Source organism: Mus musculus, chromosome 3 (genome assembly GCF_000001635.26).
Source record: "Mus musculus strain C57BL/6J chromosome 3, GRCm38.p6 C57BL/6J".
Lineage (NCBI taxonomy): Eukaryota > Metazoa > Chordata > Mammalia > Rodentia > Muridae > Mus > Mus musculus.
The window spans coordinates 123,743,059-123,761,224 of NC_000069.6; the positions used below are offsets into that span (position 1 = coordinate 123,743,059).

The following is an 18,166-nucleotide window of genomic DNA, read 5'->3' on the forward strand; positions in this document are numbered from 1 at the left end:
CTACTCCAGCTTGTTTCTTCAGTCCATTTGCTTGGAAAATTGTTTTCCAGCCTTTCACTCTGAGGTAGTGTCTGTCTTTTTCCCTGAGATGGGTTTCCTGTAAGCAGCAGAATGTTGGGTCCTGTTTGTGTAGCCAGTCTGTTAGTCTATGTCTTTTTATTGGGGAATTGAGTCCATTGATATTAAGAGACATTAAGGAAAAGTAATTGTTGCTCCCTTTTATTTTTGTTGTTAGAGTAAAAATATGGAACGCTTCACGAATTTGGGTGTCATCCTTGCGCAGGGGCCATGCTAATCTTCTCTGTATCGTTCCAATTTTAGTATATGTGCTGCCGAAGCGAGCACTGAATATTATTTCTTTTGTTTGTGATGGGAAATGTAAGTGTCACTACAGGAGTTCTGCATGACACCTAGAGTAGAAAAGAAACATCAGGACTTCTTTTGTAACTTTTTACCCAACTTTTTTTTTTTTATCATTTTAAATGTGTTTGCCATCAGCCTACCTCATCCTCCCTGTGCGTCCCTCCACTGCAGTTCCCAGTTCCTCAATTTTGTCCCTGTGCTGTGCAATAGCATCCTGTTTGCTTTCCTTGACTCCGTATGCCCCTATCACTGAGAAATGAGAAGATTCTCCAGGCTCCCCAAATGCAGCACTTCTTCACATGTACTCCTTCCTTCCTTCCTTCCTTCCTTCCTTCCTTCCTTCCTTCCTTCCTTCCTTTCTTTCTTTCTTTCTTTTTTTCTTTTTGATATTTTCTTTATTTACATTTCAAATGTTATCCCCTTTCCTAGTTTCCCTCCCTCCCGGAAACACCCTAACACATCCTCCCCAGCCCCCCTCCTTCTATGAGGGTTTTCCTACACCCACCCACCCACCCACTCCCACCTCCCTGCTCTCGATTCCCCTATGCTAGGGCATCTATGGAGCCTTCATAGGACTAAGGATCCTCCCATTGATGCCTGACAACTTCATCCTCTGCTACATATGCAACTGGAGTCATGTGTATGCCTTTATTGATGGCTTAGTCCCTGAGAGCTCTGGGGGGTCTGGTTGGTTAATATTGTTGTTCTTCCTACAGGGTTGCAAACCCCTTCAACTCCATCAGTCCTTTCTCTAACTCCTCTATTGGAGACCCCATGCTCAGTCCAATGGTTGGCTGCAAATATCTGCCTCTGTATTTGTAAGGCTCTGGCAGGGCCCCTCAGGAGATATCCATACCAGGCTCCTTTCAGGATGCACTTCTTGGCATCGACATAGTGGCTGGGTTTGGTAAGTATACATGGAATGAATTCCCAGGTGGGATAGTCTCTGGGTGACCTTAGTCTCTGCTCTACAAATTATCTCCATATTTGCTCATGTGAGTTTTTCTTTTCCTTCTAAGAAGGACTGAAGCACCCACACTTCGGTCTACCTTCTTACTGAGCTTCATGTGATCTATGAATTGTATCCTGGTTATTTGGGGCTTTTGGGCTAGTATCCACTTATCAGTGAGTGCATACCATGTGTTTCCTTTTGTGATTGGGTTACCTCAGTCAGGATGATATTTTCTAGTTCTGTCCATTTGCCTAAGAATTTCATGAATTTATCATTTTTAATAGCTGAGTAGTAGTCCATTGTGTAAATGTACCACATTTTCTGTATCCATTCCTCTCTTGAAGGACATCTGGGTTCTTTCCAGCTCCTGGCTATTATAAATAAGGCTGCTATGAACATAGTGGAACTCAAGAAGTTAGACTCCAGAGAACCAAATAACCCTATTAAAAATTGGGTACAGAGCTAAACAAAGAATTTTCAACTGAGGAATATCGAATGGCTGAGAAGTACCTAAAGAAATGTTCAACATCGTTAGTCATCAGAGAAATGTAAATCAAAACAACCCTGAGATTCCACCTCACTCCAGTCAGAATGGCTAAGATCAAAAGTTCAGATGATAGCAGATGCTAGTGAGGATATGAAGAAAGAAGAACACTCCTCCATTGCTGGTGGAATTGCAAGCTGGTACAACCACTCTGGAAAACAGTTTGGCGGTTCCTCAGAAAATTGGACATAGTACTACCTGTGGACCCAGCTCTACCACTCCTGGGCATATATGCAAAAGATTCTCCATCATGTAATAATGACACATGCAGTCCTGGATTCTTACCTCATGCTGTCAAGTGATAAATGATCCAGTCTGTAAAAGCCTCGTGTATTCCTCACAGCATTTATCATAGTTTGTCAGAGATTCATTTGTATAACTTTTTCCTTTCCTTTTTACCTTCTCCATTTGTTAGAATGTTGTCATTAGATTTATTTCCATAATATGTATAAATCTCACAATACATCCTTCTTCACTGTTGCTGGGATTTCAAACTGGTGCAGTCATTATGGAAATCAGTGTAGAAAACTCTCAAAAGAGACTAAAAACAGATCTATCATATTTTCTTGTTATACCGCCTCTCAAATCTACCCATTGGGCAGTCCTCATCCCTCATCAAAGAAATTTCTTTTTAGCAGTAAATGGAGGTTATTATAGAAATCAACTGGTCAAAATGCAGAGACGAACCAATTTGTGGGGTGCTCAACCTTAACTAAAACATTTGCAATACAATCTCTCCACTTATTATTTTGAACAATTATTTTCTGAAGATCTTTGAATATCAGAACCAAAACAAACACAAAATCATAGCTTATAAATGTTTGTCATTTCTCTAGGTCTTTAATTGCTCAAACAAATGAAAACTTCTATTTGGTAAAATGGCTGAAGCCTATTGAATTTAATTTTCTTTTATTAGACAAGGTCTATATAGTCTATGCTGGCCTTGAACTTACTATATACCTGAAGATGGTAATGAATTCTTGACCCTCTCAGCTCGAACTTCCAAGTGCTGAGATCACACTGCTGTGCTGCCATCCCCTGCTTCTTCATCAGTTCTTTACAGCAAAGGTCTTCTATTAATGCATCTTACTCTCTAGTGTCTATACACCCTTTTGTTTTGCTTTTAATCTTGCAATCTATTTTATGGAGCAATCGTTTCTACTTTGACAGTTTTTGTTTCAATGCTCCATTGTGACTAGTTTTGCATCATGAATCTCTGTCGAGAAATCTGCTAAAAACTTCAGTTTAATTGTATGTAGGCTGCTTGTCCTTGACATTCGGCCATCATCAACATTTTCCTTTTGTCTTGCTAATGTGCCTTCAATACCTTAGTGGTGATGTGTCTCTTCACGAGTCCATAGGACACTTGAAGTTCCTTCAAGCTTCTTAGAACAGTGGTTTGCCATCACGAAGTAATTTTGAAAATTCTCAGCTGCTATTTCTTTAAATATTTCTTCTGCTCTGTTGTCTTCTTCCAGACCTTATTAGACCGTTTGTTACTGTCATGTGACTCTGGAACTCTGTGCTTTGTTTTTCACTTCATTGTTCTTTATGTCCTCGTAAGTTCTAGTGACCTAGCTTTGGAGTTACTGTTCTCAGCCTTTCCTAGTCTGATTGGCATGCCCAGGTGACTCTCTACCTTGCTGTGTTTATTCCTTGCATTTCTATTTGACTCATCACTTCTACCTTTTGTTTAATTTCCCAGCGGATCTCATATGTCTTTACTGTCAGAAACTTGAGTGTAATAAGTATTGTTATCTTAAGGATTTAATTTAATAGATCTAACATTTTGAGTATCTGTGGATCTCATCCACTTCAATATTACATCTTAATTTTTCATGTGTTTTGCATGCATAAATAGTATTTCAATTTAAACTCTTGGGGTGTTGTTCTCTCTAGTTATTAACTTTGAGGATTGAAAAATTCTCATCAGTAGTTCTTCTAAGATTTGCTTTTGCTTTTTCTGCTTTATTGAAATGCAGTGATGCAAAGCTTTTATATTCCTCCAGACAGACTGCAGACTACTTGTTCTTAGTGCTGGGTAGATTCCTTTTGGTTTAAGGTTGATGCTCTGCTTTGAGCAGTGGGCATTCTTTTTCCATTTTCTCTTGCTGAACCCAAGACTTCATGTTTTTAGTTCGGATGGAGATTGTACCTGTCCTTGTCCAGCTTTTATCAGTCTCAGACAGGCCCTATAAACTTTGAATGGGGTGTGGATTTTTTTTCATTTCAGTCTCCTTTTCAGAGATTCAAATCTTTTCTTCTAGTGTGTGTGTGTGTGTGTGTGTGTGTGTGTGTGTGTGTGTGTGTGCTGTTGTTTCTGTTGTATTGGGTATATCACTGATAAAAGATTAAATCTCATCAGTCCCTGAAGATCTGTGGGGAACACTTTTCCATAAGCCTATTGGTTGCTCAAATTTCATCTTTGGAAACCCATTTATTTAGTTAATTTGCCCATTTTTAATTAGTCACTGATCTCTTTGCAATTGAGCTGTAAGGGCAGTCTCTGACGCTTCCTCATATGCATAGACACATGGCTTGTGATTACTTTCCTAGGCTATAGGCAGCACTCTTGTTCCCTTTGTTGCTCAGAAACAGATAAAAAAGATTCTTAACAATGTATTAACAAACAAAATTCCAGAGATATTAAAAAGATCATCCTTCATGGCTAGATGAGACAAGCCTCAGAATAAGAGAATAATTTGAACTATGCAGTAGGAAATGCATATCTTAATAATAGAGTGAAGAATAAATATCATATTATGATTTCAATACCTGTAGAATAAGTATTTGATAAAACAACATTCTAATAGATAAAACTGTCAACAAATTAGAGCTAGGATGTACAATACTCTACAAAATAAATATTAATTCATGATAAGCCTGTTTCACATCATTCTCGGTAATAAAAACTGAATGGATTTTCCTCTAAGATGAGAAACAATGCATTGATATGCTGGGGCTTTTATATAGTTATATTTTTATTTTTAATTATGTATTTGCCTTTATGTCTGTATGTGGGTTTGTGCACATGAGTGCAGGTACCCATGGAGGCTAGAATCAGCTGATAGGTCTCCTATACCTGGAGTTACAGGTAGTTGTGACCTGTACCATATAGGAACTGGTAACTAATGTTAGGCTATCTTCAAAAACATTATGTCCTCTTAATGGCTAACACATCTCTTTAGCTCCTGGAGGTTTGATATAGTTTCGTCTTCTGATGATGATTTATGTGTTTAATACCAGAGTGCTGGTACTGCATGGTGCTCTGGTACCTTTAAGAAGTAGGATTCATGGGAAGGCCTTGGGGATTTGCATTCAGAAGAGATTGATGGGTTCCTTTGATGAGTTATCATAATTGGCAGCCATACAACAAAGTGCTTCTGTTTCCTAAATGACTGCTTCCTTCGTCAAATACTCCCATCAAGATGTGATGCAGTCAGAGGGCTTCTTGACAGAACTGAACCAAAGCAGTTGTCATGTGTGTGAAATTAAAATACTAGGAACTTAGCAAACTCTCTTTTTTTGTAAACTTAGGTGTACCATAGGTAATTTGCAGTGAAAAGATGACTACTACAGGTATCTATTTTCAGTTCTTCTTTTTAACGTATTACTGGAAGGTCTAGCCAGAGCAAGTGAATAACTAAAAGAAAACTTTACAATATTTAAACCAGAAAGGTAGAAACAAAATTGCCTCTGCTTAGAGATGGTACATCTTATTTGTTGACGTCTTTTTCTAAAAAAAAAAATGCCACCAAAGTTTTATTAAAACTAGTAGGTGAACTCTGGAAATCAGTCTGGCGGTTCCTCAGAAAATTGGACATAGTACTACCGGAGGATCCTGCAATACCTCTCCTGGGCATATATCCAGAAGATGTCCCAACCGGTAAGAAGGACACATGCTCCACTATGTTCATAGCAGCCTTGTTTATAATAGCCAGAGGCTGGAAAGAACCCAGATGCCCCTCAACAGAGGAATGGATACGGAAAATGTGATACATTTACACAATGGAGTACTACTCAGCTATTAAAAAGAATGAATTTATGAAATTCCTAGGCAAATGGATGGACCTGGAGGGTATCATCCTGAGTGAGGTAACCCAACTACAAAGGAACTCGCACAATATGTACTGATAAGTGGATATTAGCCCAGAAACATAGGATACCCAAGATATAAGATACAACTTGCCAAACGCATGAAATTTAAGAAGAACAAAGACCAAAGTGTGGACACTTTACCCTTTCTTAGAAATGGGAACAAAACACCCATGGAAGGAGTTACAGAGACAAAATTTGGAGCTGTGACGAAAGGATGGACCATCTAGTGATTGCCATATGCAGGGATCCATCCCATAATCAGCTTCCAAATGCTGACACCATTGCACACACTAGCAAGATTTTGCTGAAAGAACCCAGATATAGCTGTCTGTTGTGAGACTATGCCGGGGCCTAGCAAACACAGAAGTGGATGCTCACAGTCAGCTATTGGATGGGACACACGGCCCCCAACGGAGGAGCTAGAGAAATTACCCAAGGAGCTAAAGGGAACTGCAACCCTATAGGTGGAACAACAATATAAACTAACCAGTACCCCGGAGCTCTTGTCTCTAGCTGCATATGTATCAAAAGATGGCCTAGTCGGTCATCACTGCAAAGAGAGGCCCATTGGACTTGCAAACTTTATATGCCCCAGTACAGGGGAACGCCAGGGCCAAAAAGGGGGAGTGGGTGGGTAGGGGATTGGAGGGGGTGGGTATGGGGGATCTTTGGGATAGCATTGAAAATGTAAACGAGAAAAATACCTAATTTATTAAAAAAAAACTAGTAGGTGAGTTTGTGTTGCAAAATTGATGTATAAAAGTCAATACTACATATGTACATTAATACCCAACCATATGAAAAAGAAATCAAGATAGCCTTTTTCATGATAACATTAAATAATTGGCATTAATTATAAAGATAGTAATCTCAGGTACTCAGAGCAGATGCTTATTGTCAATAGATAAACAATAAATGACCCTTCAAAAATTAAAGCCTGTTCTATATAGTAATGCATTAAATGGGAGAAATTGTAGACAAGGTTACAGAAACATGAATCCAGGGTGAATGGGGCACACAGATAATCTGGGTCATGTCAATCTGCTAATATAAGAAGCTGCTGGGTTCTAACAATGAAAGCAAAAATGGCCCCACCTCTGCCATATTGACTTGGACAGGGTTAGCCAGATGCATCTCATGGTCACTACTAATCCTTGCTCTTCCACTCATTAGGGAAGAATTAATTTTTTTCTTGACTTTTTTCTTTGTGGAAATACAAAACTCTTTGTTCAGTTTCTCAGAGAACTCCTCTACATTTCCCTCTGTCTGTCTGTTCCTCAGTCCCTCAATCCGTTCTTTGCAGTTGCCTTGATTAGCTTGGCCAAGACATTGGTATTAGGTTGTGGCATCTTAGGGAAGTGATCGGGTCATGAAAGAGAAGCCCTATGATCAAATTACCCCCAGCTCCTGGACGATATCCTGTCTGTCTCATTTCTTTGTTAATTAAGTCTGTTTCCTTTCATATGTAATAATCTATGCTGAGTATTATAGCTTTTCTGGGTTCCATGAGTCTGGTTAGCTACTGTGAGCTGATCTTCAAATCCAAGAATGGTGTTAGGATCTCTAGTCATGTGCCTGATGTCAGATATGGCTGTTACGTTTGCAGACAGTAAAGATGAAGGTCAGGGAGAAGGGCATTCATTTTTCTGATAAGGACAGTGATTGTAATCTGGACCCAGCATTTCTCTTTATAAGTCATTGACTAATTGTGTTGGTACAAAACCGCACTAGCTGTAACGTCAGCTTACTAGCATCATGTTTTTCCTAATACTGTATTTTTATAGAAGAAAAGGGAAATTGAATATTAAGAAACAAATGCAATTTCTTCCATAAGTAGTAATAAACTTGATTTGAGTTAAAAAATAATTTGTCTGTTTGGATATTAACTCATTATTTAAGTGTTTACCTTTTCTGTATCACATGACTTTATATTTGAAATTGCATAAACTAATTTTTTGTTGTTGTTACCATCTTGCTTTATTGCAGATATGACGTTTTGATGTGAAATGGATTTCATGGTTTTCTTATTTAACGTGGACCTGATGTGAGTCTGAGTGAGGAGCTGCTAACTTAATGAGGCACTGCTAATAGAGCTATGTGCACATGCGAAAGATAAAGTATTGGCAGGAATGTAGTTGTTTCTTAGCATTCAAATGGCACAGTGTTAGTCTACTCTTTTCTGTCATTTATTTTTTTCTGAGACTATGCAAACGACATTGACTTTATGATAACATTCTTCAACTCAGCACTACTTCTTTTCTCAAAAATATCTTTTAATTTTTAACTAAAACATTATATAGCTTACCATCTCTCCTCTTAATTCCTCTCATGACTGAATCCTTTAGATTAATAGCTACATTTTCTTTAACTACTACTGTCTCTCTCTCTCTCTCTCTCTCTCTCTCTCTCTCTCTCTCTCTCTCTCTCACACACACACACACACACACACACACACACCCACACACGACTATATATATAAATACAACTTGCTCAGTCTAGCTAGTCTTGCTTATATGTATTCGTGTTTAGGGCTGACCATTTGAAAAACCAGTTATGGGGCTCATCCCTTGGCAGTTATTAATGGCCTGGAGCTCCTTATCTAGGGTAGGACCTTAAGAGAGTTTCCCTATATACTTTGTCATGTTAGCTGGTGTTGTCTTTGTTCAGGTCTTGTTTAGATATCCATATTACTGAAATTCACTGGGTGTAGCTTCCCTGTCATGTATTAAAGACACTTAAAAGTTTAATGCCTGGTCCTTCAGTTTTATAATTTGTGTGCTTCCTCTTCCTTAATTGTTCATGAGCCATAGATGTAGGGATTGTGTTATAGGTGTATCAGCTGGGGCATTTTGGCCTATCATGAATTCCTGAAATGGTTTCTGTACACTGAAAAAGGAGCTGAAAAAGGATGAGGGGTGAGATACTTTTAATCTATGACTATAAAGAGAAATATATAAAACGCTATTAGGAATTATACTCATTTATGAAAGTGGCTATAGTATGATCTTTTCTAAGATTCATGACTCATTGACCACAGGTGGTTGGCTGGATTTGTGCTACCTGGTATGATTTTCTTTTCATTGAGTAGGCGTTAGGTTCTTTTAGAGAGTTGTTGGTTATTGCCAAAGGTTGTGTGCCACTATTGCACTTGGAGACCTATCTTGCCACACTGGCGCTTGCTTGTCCTGGTTCTTAGATTTTATGACTGGGTAGGTCTACTGATAGCTTCCTTCCATTGTCAGCTTGCTAATTTGATGTTATCTCCTGGTAATATGAAAGCTAGGACCCAGGAGAGAGGCTTTGGAGTTAGATCCTGCTCAAATTCTCCTAGTCCTGGGTCTGAAGTCCATGTTATCTTCAGCAATAGAGATTTCAACTTCTTAGAGACAAATGGTAATAGCAATAGTCTATATTAGTTTGGGAGCCCCTTGAACTCCCCTAAGCAACAACTCAAAAAAGATAGTTTCTCATACTTAGTATTGGAAATTTCATTAGATAGTCTTTTTTGTTTGTGATGAGTCTTATCAGCCCAAGAGGTATAGCATCATTTAAAACAGGTTCTTCAACAAATCAGCATTATTTGAGAAAGTGTTCTTAGGACCTCCTTCCCTGCTCTAGCTATGATTTGGTACATGATATCTGTACCAGACTTTCCCCAGTGTGTACGTTCCTTTTCTTCCATTCATTTCAGAAAAACTGCTTTGTCCATGGTGCCCAAAAAGTCTCAGTACTGGCAGAATAAAACAGTGACCATGGTCTGTGCTACATGAGTTTCTCATATCTCAAAGAGAGCTACCTTCCTTAAGAGGGATACTTAGGAACTCAGCTCAAACAGACTGAGTTCTGATGTGTGGATACTGTTTAAGCTAGCAATTCTCAACCTGTGGATTGAGACCCCTTTCAGGTCGAAGGACCCTTTTACAGGGGTTGCATATTGGATATCCTGCTTATCAGATATTTGCATTATGATTCACAGCAGTAGCAAAGCTACCATTATGGAATAGTAATTAAATAATTTTATGATTGGGGATCACCACAATGAGGAACCTTATTAAATGGTCACAGCATTAGGAAGGTTGAGAACCACTGGCTTAAACCAAGATTAGCTGGGGAAATCAGACAATGAATTTGAACTAGAAATATGGGCTGGAGATTAGCTAGTAGAACCAAAAGTTGACAGAGACATACAGAGAAATGATGGAAGTTTGTTGTGTCTCCTAATGATGTCAAAGAAGCTACACCCATGAAACCTCACCAGCATGACTGCCTAAACATGACCTGAGCAAAGAAGACACCCATATACATGCTAACATGGAAGAGAAAATGCTCAAGAGACTTCAACTCTATACACAGAACTACAGGTAACTAAGGAATGCTAACAGTAGGAGAATAGTCTTCCTCAGGGCAGAGATCTAAATAGTTATCCAGTACCACATGGTTAACTGAAAGCATACATACAAGTAATACTATACAGACCAAGGAGGATTTATTTGTATGTTTAGACGCGCGCAAGCACACACACACACACACACACACACACACACACACACACACACACTCTTACTTTCACACTTGCATCATAACAATTAAAGAAAAAGAGGTCATGAATTTAAAAGATAGCAAGAGGGTATATATGAGAGGGTTTGGAGGGTGGGAAGGGAAGGGAGGTAACAATGCAATGATTATAACAGCAAAGAAAAAGGACAGTTTTACACACTGGAATCGGTCTGATTATTGACAGTATATAAAAGGAGAACATAGCAGAAGCAGGAAAGGGATTAAAACACAATGGTGCAATACACTCCTGTTTCTCAATAGGTGAACTGAAAACCTGTTGATTTTTCAGAGCACTGTCTAAGCCTCTACTTTCCAGTGCTTTAGCCATTCTGAAGTTTAATGTTCCAGGGTTTCCAAAAGGTTTGTTTGTTTGCTTGTTTGGTCGGTTGTTTTTTGATTTTTGTTTTTGTTTTGCTTCCTCAGAAAGACATTTACCTGTATTTTATGCCTGACATTATTTTATGAAATCATGCATGCAAATGCTGGTTTGAATATCCATCTGTTCTCTGAGATTCTCTCCTGTGACATCGAGCAACTTTCCCAAGTTCTCAGTTCTTCCTCTCCTCCCTGTGGGTCCCCACGACGTAGCCCCCTCCTATGACAGTTCTCCACAGAGCTGTCTGACAGAATGCCTTTTACCCACAGCACAGGGATGGCAAACATTTATAGCACTACATCTCCGCGCAGCTTCACAATTTATGTTTATGTGTTAAAGCAAAATCTCACTGAGAGCTGTTAAATATTTAAACCACCCCCCCACCTTTCCAACCCCTACCCTTAACATTTTTGTTGTAAGGCATGCTGCCCAAAATAGAACATGTTCTCCACATGTCTTCATCTCCCAAGGGGACTGGTTTCCTCGCACCGCTCTTTCAGCTCTGTATGTCTGTCTCTTTCCCTAACAGATAAGTTTATATAACTTCAAGTCTACAGCTGTTGTGAGAATTATAAATTAGACCTTGGGTAGGGCTGGATGACTCACTACTTTGAAGAATATGCATAGTAGCAATCTGTATCAAGGGATTTACATATTCATTTCACAAATCTTTCAGATGACACTGTTACTAAATCAATGGCCTTCCAAAATTCTTTAATAGTTGAACCACTTTCCCCCCTCCCCAGTCATTAACTTCATACTGAATGGGGTTGCTTCATTTGAACACTAATAAAAATGTGCAAACACTTCCTCCTTAAATACCTATGCTTTGAAATCTCTCCCATTTGGTCGTTGAGATACCTTCTTGGATTTCTGATCTTTGGAGTACCCCTTAAAAAGTCATTTCCCTCCCTCAGAGGAGAAGGACATGGGGGGATAGGTGAAGGATTGAGGGAGGGGTGATTGGGAGGGGTGCAGTGAGCAGGATGTAAAGTGAATAAGTAAAATAAATAAATAAATAACTTAATGAAAAGCAAGCAAGCCAACAAGCAAGTAATTTCTTTAAACTTTGAGAGCCACAAACCAAGGCTGAGTGATAAAGGTGAGTCATTTAGAGAATCCAGGAGAAAATGTCTCTGCAGCTTCCAGAAGCTCTGAGTCATATGCTAATACATTCAGAAAGGATGTGGGCAAATCCTTAACTATGCCTTCTTGTCATTTTCTGTTTCATATGGTTGTTTCAGCTTTGCGGATGGTTCTGACTGGCCTGAGATTTTTTTTTTTCTTAAAGGGGTATAGTAATTTTTATGATGTATATTCATACTAACAGCCATCAGAGCTGGGATGTATGCCTCTGAGCAGGCAGTTGGTACCCTTGGTTTCTGTAACGTCAGATACAAGAGCTATAACACCAAAGACAATGAGAGAGGGGGTGACTGTGGTGTTCCATCTCTGTCGGCTCATTTCAGTAGGCAATCACTGGACCATTGTCTGACGATGACAATGATGATGACGACAAAAGGTCCAGCAATCAGTAAAGTACAGTGTAGAGATTCTCACGTACTCCCACCTTTCAGGAACTGCTACAGTAGCGGTGGTCCTGCTCTGTCTACATGGGCGGTAGATTGTAATAACAAGTTACTAGGAACAACTGTAGGGAAATCTATGATTCTCTGCTGAAATTATCTCATCTGAGAAAGGAAAGGGGAATTGTTTCCATGACTGCTTGAGTGTCCAGAAGTATTAGAAGATCCACCATAGGACTTGATGAATGATATTGAAGAATTATATAGTTTTCTGTGGAAATTATACTAGAATACACATAAACATCTTATTTAACATGATTGCACTCAATAAATATGAGCAGTTATGGATGGTGTTATTATTAATGTTTATTTAGCATACATTTACCTGTATATGAATTGGTTGAGTATCAACTAGCAATATGGAATCAAATCTTTGTGTGAGTACTGCTTTGTTTTGCTTTCACACAGCATGCACAATTCTTGTTGTTGGTGTTGCTCTGCCTCGCATGGATGTTACAAAGGGAGGGAGGGATGCATTTTAGGTAATACTGCCTTCCCTGTCCCCTGGGGTTAGAGGCAGCCCAACTACCATCACATTTCACAGATCACCTATTTACCACCCCTTTGCATCCTACATGATACATATTAACCAGGGCCATTATTCTTCAAAAGTCTCCATTTCAATATTTAGCTTAAACTGTGTCCCAGCTTTCCCAGGTACCGGCCCTTCCAGCCCAGATCACAGGGCAAATAGGTTCTTTCAAACCTAACTCGGTACCATGGAGAGACCGTTCCCTACATTCCTGAACTACACAGCCTCCCTGCTCTCTACTTCTTTTCAGAGAAATTAAAAGACACTTTGTTTTGTTTATGATGGGGGATGAGGCTGTAGCTTTATTTCAGAGCCATGCTATCAGATCTGTAGTATCCATCTCCTTCAGGGACCCTCTCTCAAACCTCCTCTCCTCTTTTCTCCCTTGCTGAAGCCTAAAAGAATCACGAGGCTTTCAAAAAGTTTGTGGATGAGTGAATGAGTTCTAAATGTTGACACATAAGTTCCCAAGTATGTATTCTTACTTAGAATGAATGTAGATGAACTCATCATATATATACATTTACATCATATAAACACACACACACACACACACACACACACACACACACACACACACACACACGGGAAAGAACAGAGTTGTTTATTCTAACTGATGTAATACAAACAAAAATTCACATCTGCTTATGTCCCCAGTCTCATGGCAGTTTTCAGAGTTTTAGACTTGTTCTTGAAGAGAGGACATCGACACTGTTTCACACAGCATTGAGCGGGGGCATTTCGGATGTTTTCACTCTGTGTTCTGCGGGACACTGGCAGTCACTTGAGGCTGCCTGATCCCCAAAGGGAAGCTGCTGAGATTTTGAAGGTGCAGCATCTGCGGAGCCTGGCACCTCTGCCTGCACTTTCTTCCCTTTCGAGCAGTTTGAAGTCAATAGCTTAGAACACAATGGCTGTTAGAGCTGGGTTTACACTTCAGGAGAAGGGAACATTTATCAGATGATAAACTTTTATAGTTCCTGTTCATGGTGTGGTTGGCAAAGGAGTAATTAAAATCTATAGCATATTCTTTTCCCTCTATTTTATTTTAACCCAAGGCCATCTAAAAGCCCAACTTAAATCGGCCACCTACAGAGGGGGAAAATGTTTACTTCCTGTATCACAAACAGTTTCACATCTTCTTGAGAAGGTTAAAAAAAATTACTTAAGAATTTCTTCTTATTCCTGATGCTAGGTCTTATCAGGGCTCCAAGGCTTACATTTGAATGGAAGCAGTATATATTTGCAGGGCAGTGAACAACCAGAACAAAACATATCCTTTTGAGTTTTGCCTTGTGGTTATGAGCATGGAGATACAGGAGTAAAGGCGACTGTTTTCAAATGATAGTGAAAGAGTTTATTTCAAATGCATGTTGAGTTTGAAGAGTGATTTTTTTTCCTATACATTTTCAATTTTACAGTTTGTTTCATTTATGACCTCAAGTGCTTAGTTCAATTCTATCATAAATTACACATATAATATACTTTCAGAAATTATAAAGTCAAGTTCTACAAGTACTCATATGCTTGATAAAATTATGAGGAGGGGTGAGATATTCTGCAAACATAAATCTCACTCATTATACAGGATCTCCATTGTATATGAGTTAATTAAATTAAATTAATATGCAGAAATATTATTTTTGTCTAAAGTGATAAAAAGCCAATTTATTTAATATTTACATATACATATAATGTTTTAATAAAATCTGTTTTCTATTCCTTCCTGTCCATGTCTTCCTGCAAGTCCCCTCCACCACTTTCCTTCCCATCTTTATAGATTCTCTCAGGAGGCTGGGGAAGAATAACACTAAAGACCTTTGGAAACACCATAGGAATCCTACTATAGAAACTTCCTAAAATATATACATACGCATTAATAAGAGAGGTTTAAGTGAAATTATCCTACAATGTGGCAAATGTCTCCTCAAAGCCTATGGAATAAGAAGCCCAGTGGTATATATTAGTCACCTATTTTTGCATTGTGATCAACTGGGTTCCATAGATACTTCTACAAACATCATAGGCTATTGCTGTTTCTTTTTGCTACCCTTCAGAACTTGGTGATAAGACCCTATTGCTAAAGATAGCACACACACGAGTCATGAGACATGATGAAAATCAAGCCTGTTCCAAAACTTTTATAGGCTTAGAAGTTTCTGTGCATTATACCAGGGTTGAAAACTCATCAACTGTCATAATTAGCTATGAATCCTGTTGAGCTGCAATAATAACTGACCTGGCAAAATAGGTCCACTGGTACAGTAATGGCATTAATGTTATTGAAACAACCAACCAATTTTGGGCTGAACTTAAAGCCCACCCCAAAAGGTGGAATGTATACCTGTATCATTAACTGGGTTGGAACCCGTGACTGGCAGTGTCTTGGACACTATTATTGTGCTCAACAGACAAAGCAAAACACTCTCCTTTCAGTTCGTAGCTAAAAATATCTTTTAAAAAAGTAGTGGTTTGGGGAGAAGTGTTTTACTATATATATCTTAGCCTGAACTGGCATTCCAGATCCTGTCTCCGTTTTCCTAGTGCTTGGTTATGGGTGTGCACTACCACACCCAAGTTAGAAAAATAACAAATTATAATGATTTAACACAAATATTACATAATTACTGTAAGGAGTAATAGATAAGGGTATTCAATGATTATACTGCCTCTAAGCTAATTTTATCTATGTGATCAAAACCTCAGAGGTAGAACAGACTATTACATCCCAAACACAGAAACATTAACAACAAAGCGAGTCCATTTATTGTTATAGAAGGAAACTTTGGGTCAATTGCTGATGAAAAAAAAAAGTTAGACACAGAATAGGAATAAAATAGAAATAAACTTGTACACTTGTAAAAACATACTCAAATACTTACATTAGAATAAGAATGAGTCTGGGAGAAGTTGCCAGAAACTCCTGACATTTGTTGTATTTGGGGTATGAATGAGAAGAACAAAAGCCAGTGCAGGGCCAAGAAGGAGGAAGAGGTGTGTGTGTGTGTGTGTGTGTGTGTGTGTGTGTGTGTATGTGTGTGTGTGTATGTGTGAGTGTGTGTGTATGTGTGAGTGTGTGTGTATGTGTGTGTGTATGTGAGTGTGCATATGTGCTTCCCTCTTTTCTTTTCTCTGTCCCTTTTTTGATTTCCAGAATGGATAGGGCTATGTAAATTGTTAATGGATATTTTACCAATATTAATGCTTTGTAATCTGTAAAGCCATTATTACTTAATGTAACAATTATATTAGCACTAAAAGACACTGTATCTATATCACAGGTATAAATGGAAGGCTAAGAATGTTTAGGTCCATAAAGCTTGTGAAACTAAGATGTTGGAATCACTGATGGAGGCCATGGTGTCAGCTCAGCAGGTCAAGATACTTGCTGCTCAAGCTTGGTGACCTACTTGGTCCTAAGGTGAGAATGGATTCCGCAAGGTTGTTCTCAGATCTGTGTATGCGTTCCATGACATATACACCCTCCCCTATGCAAACATTGTGCACACTCACACAATAAATAGCCATAACAACAATAATAAATATAAATTTGTAAATTTGTTGTTGGAAATAGGAATAACTGCTCTTCGCACATTGGGTTGATATTAAGCTAAAAGTTGTCTGTTAGTAATTACCACCAATATTTAATTTTTTGGGGGGGGGGATAGTGCTTCCAGCCAATGGTACCTATTCAAGTTTGGTGATAGTGAAGGATAATAGCACCATTTAGTACCTTGAAATATGCATGGGTGGGACTTTTGCTTAACTGAGTGGCAGAGTGTTACATTAGTTAATTACTACCTTTGTGAGCAGAACAAGCAGTTGATTCATAAATGGTCATTAGGAAATACTGAGTCTGGGAGCTGGTGCTTGAGCGGTGGACTGATGTCACATAGATAGAAACACAGTTGCTTAGGTAAGTGTGCTTGACAGACTGGCTCTTAGAGACTTGTTTCTTGGAGTAAGCCTATTCATAAGTGGCTGATGTTCCAAAGTGGAGTGCTGTCATTGAGCAGCTGGGTTATAGTAGTGTGTTCACTGGAGAAATCTGTCACTGTCTGATTCAACTGATGCCACACTCATTACGTAGTTACTTGTTGCCGATGACAAAAGAGATAGCAATTTTTTAGAAACATGGCAACCTATATTTTCTCCTTTATTATATATATTTTGACTCTCTGTGTGTCTTATCTACGCTATCCTCTCATTTATAAACAAGTTATACTCTGTATTGCCATGTAAGTATGTCTTCTGAATTTCTAGAAGGTGAATAGCAAAGATTTGTCCTAAATGTTGCTGTTGGGCTCTCTCTCTCTCTCTCTCTCTCTCTCTCTCTCTCTCTCTCTCTCTCCTCTCAGAAAAAGACTGTACGAAATGGGCCTAGAGGTGATTTCTTCAGGGTAGGAGGGAAAGATTCTGAAATTATTACATCAGGGTAATAACTTTGTAACCAGAACAAATGTTTGATGATCCTAGGGAGAATTCAAATTACTTTGGCTCTGTTTTGTCAGGACCAATCAGTCATCTATTTACAAGAAATCGTGGTAATTCTTGTCGCAGGATTAGAGAAGAGGTTGGCACACAGATCTTTGCAGACATGCAGACAACCACGGAGGGAGGCTAAGATTTCTATGTGTTTGCTTGAGAAGCTGCAGGTTCAAATAGAGGTTCCGGATGAGCCCCGACAGACACAGGGGCAGGTGATCTTGCCAGTAATCAGAGGATCTGGGCTCCTTGGAGACGGTATCTTGTTGAGGCCTTGAGGAAAGCTCCCTTGGGAATCATAGCAGTGAGGCACCTTCTTGATGGAGCCTGAGAGACACGTGGCAAAGGTAGATTTGCAACCCGTAAAAGCTTTGAGTGCTATGGAGCAGAAGTTTGAAAGCATAATATTTTGTGGTAAGTGGGAACAGGAACAGAAGGCTTATATGTGGGTGTGTTTGGGTGACTGCTTAGGTGATAAAATAGAGTCTTAAAGGGTGTTCAGGTTATATTTCTTAAACTCTTTGTATAAACCAATATTGATCCTCTTCCAACTTGAGGTGCTGTTCAGGGTGTATATGCACCTTTTGGGTTTTAAACAGTCCGCTTTATAGTTTCATCAATCTGCCAATTTGTGCACTCACGTTTTTTAGGCCACAAACCCGTATTAGAAGTT

General features: G+C 38.9%; 1 non-coding gene across 1 annotated transcript; it reads right to left on the reverse strand.

The window, feature by feature from the left end:
• Positions 1-238: 238 nt before the first annotated feature.
• Gm24456 lies at positions 239-345 on the reverse strand. The gene has a single exon (XR_003954850.1). It is a non-coding gene; the product is annotated as a U6 spliceosomal RNA (small nuclear RNA).
• Between the last annotated feature and the right edge of the window lie 17,821 nt (positions 346-18,166).